Source organism: Schistocerca gregaria, unplaced genomic scaffold (assembly GCF_023897955.1).
Source record: "Schistocerca gregaria isolate iqSchGreg1 unplaced genomic scaffold, iqSchGreg1.2 ptg000213l, whole genome shotgun sequence".
NCBI classification, from domain to species: Eukaryota; Metazoa; Arthropoda; class Insecta; order Orthoptera; family Acrididae; genus Schistocerca; species Schistocerca gregaria.
In genome coordinates, this window is record NW_026061741.1 from 2,846,908 (window position 1) to 2,849,896 (window position 2,989).

Below are 2,989 nucleotides of genomic sequence, written 5' to 3' on the forward strand. Positions count from 1 at the left end.
AAAAATTCCTGTAGTATTTGGTGTTAGAGCTGCACCTTTTTAATACTGAAGTCAGCTGATTGGTATACCAGCTTAAAGGAAGTGCCTCTAAGGTTCAAAAATGGTTCTAATGGCTCTGAGCACTATGCAAATTAACATATGGGGTCATCAGTCGCCTAGAACTTAGAACTAATTAAACCTAACTAACCTAAGGACGTCACACACATCCATGCCCGAGGCAGGATTCGAACCTGCGACCGTAGCAGTCGCACGGTTCCGAACTGAGCGCTTAGAACCGCAAGACCACCGCGGCCGGCGTGCCTCTAAGGGCTCTCCTCCAGAGGATGTAATGTTTCCAAGTAGAGAAGGAATTGGCATATTTCATCAGAATATAAGAGTTATTAGAGATAAAGTTAGTGAACTGCTAACAGATGTTAACGCTGAAATTATTTGTATATCAGAGCACCACTTCAATAAATTGATAATTTATAGGCTTCCTTTACCAGGCTACATATTACCTGGCTGTTTCTCAAGGAGTTCCTTGCGGGGTGGGGAGGTCTCTCCGTACATAAAAAACAGTACGTTATTTGAGTCCATAGACTTATCACGACACTGCACTGAACAGATATTTGAAAGTTGTGCAGCATTTGTTGAATTTAGTGAAACTCAACTTCTAATTGCTGGTGTTTATAGGGCCTCTAACTCAAACTTCAGAGCATTTTTGCTTAAGCTAGAGAGGGTTCTTGATTCACTTTGTAGGAAGTACCAGAAAGTAGTTATATGTGGGGAATTCAATATTAATTTTGTATATGATTGTGCAAGAAAAAGGGGGGTTGGGTTGTTTGGGGAAGGAGACCAGACAGCGATGTCATTGGTCTCATCGGATTAGGGAAGGATGGGGAAGGAAGTCGGCCATGCCCTTTGAGAGGAACTAACCCAGAATTTGCCGGGAGTGATTTAGGGAAATCACGGAAAACCTGAATCAAGATGGCTGAACGCGGGACTGAACCGTCGTCCTCCCGAATGTGAGTCCAGTGCCTTAACCACTGCGCCACCTCGCTCGGTCCCAAGAAAAATGATGTTGGTAGATCTCCTAAATTCATATGATCTGATGCCAACTGTGTTTTGTTTTTTTTTTTTTTTTTTTTTTTTCAAACTAGGGTGCAGGCGAATAGTAGCACAATTATAGACAATATTTTTATTCGTTCTTCAATACTAGATGGGCATCCTGTTAGTAAAAAAGGGAATGGCCTTTCAGACCATAATGCACAAATTTTAACACTAAAAGGTTTTTGTACTCAACCCAATGTCATATTTAGTTACAAAGAACGTAGGAAAGTCAATCCAACAGCAATAGAGTGTTTTTAAAACTTGTCAAGGAACAAGAGTGGCAAGATGTTTATAGTGCCAATAATACAGATGATAAATACAATGCTTTCCATGGCACATTTCTCATGCTCTTTGAGAGTTGTTTTCCATTAGAACATTCTGAATGGGGTACTAGCAGTAATAGACAGCACAGTTGGCTGACTAGTGGGATAATGATTTCATGTAGAACATAGGGCGAATTATATCAAAATGTTAGAAGTAGTCACAATCAAGCTAAATAAAAATTTAGTTTCAACAGGAAATCATACAAATTTCTTCGCAAATACCTTTCTGAGATTGACGTCTGAAATACTCCTCTGTGATACAAACAAGAGAGAGATTGAGTCAATAACTATATCACTGAAGACTAAGGACTCTCATGGATATGATGGAGTGCCTAGAAGCATATTAAAGTACTGTGCTGCACATGTTAGCCCTGTATTTAGCCATATTTGCAATTTTTCCTTTAGAGTTGGTCAGTTTCCTGACCGATTAAAGTACTCATCAGTAAAGCCGCTTTATGAAAAGGGAGAAAGGGATAATATAGATAATTTTAGACCTACTTCTATGCCATCAGTGTTTGCAAAAGTTACCGAAAAGGCTGTGCATGTAAGGTTAATTGATCACTTGATATCACACAATTTGCTGTCAAATGAACAGTTCGGTTTTAGAAGCCGTCTGACAACTGAAAATGCTGTATTCTGGCGTACAGACGTACTTTTATGCAAAATCGTAAGGTCCTAGCTCTTGTCCAATGCACCAAAGCCGACAAATAAGGGAATAACCGATAACTAAAACTTGAATAGTACTGCTTCTTACTGGCTACTACATCTTCTTAGAAGATATTTCTGTGTTATAATATGATGTTTTCAGTTTTCTCCGCATACCGCAACACGCGACATAATTTTGCAGACGATAAATGTAACCGTTTCAGAGAGAAAAGCGGCCAATGTGAAGATGTGGCAATAAAGTCGATTCGATAGCAAATGACGAAAGCGGGCGGATTTCTGAAGTTTTTACTACGTATGAACAGTTTCCACATTCTCCCGTGCAACGTGGTTTCCAGACGTGGTTTCATGCTGAATCTTTAGGTCGTCGGTCATGTGCAATGTACCAAAGCCGGCAAATAAGTGAATAACCGATAACTAAAACTTGACTACTACTGCTTGTTACTGGCCGATAACATCTTCTTAGAAGCTTCTTCTGTGTTCTACTATGGTGCTTTTAGTATCTCCGCATACAGCGGCAAGAGACATAACTTTGCAGACGATGTATGTGACCGATTCAGAGAGAAAATCGACCAATATGACGATCTGGCGTTAAGTCGATTCTTTTGGCAAATGACGAAAACGGGCGGATTTCTCATGGTGTTACTACATATGAAAGCTTTTCTCATTCTCCCGTGCAACGTGGCGTACAGACGTACTTCCATGCAAAATCTTAAGGTCCTAGCTCATGTCCAATGCACCAAGGCGGCAAATAAGTGAATAACCGATAACTAAGCATGTATATTACTGCTTCCTACTTTCGATTATATCTTCTTTGAAGCTTTTTCTTTGTTCTAATATAATGTTTTCAGTTTTTTCCGCATACCCCAACACGCGACATAACTTTACAGACGATAAATGTAACCGTTTCAGAG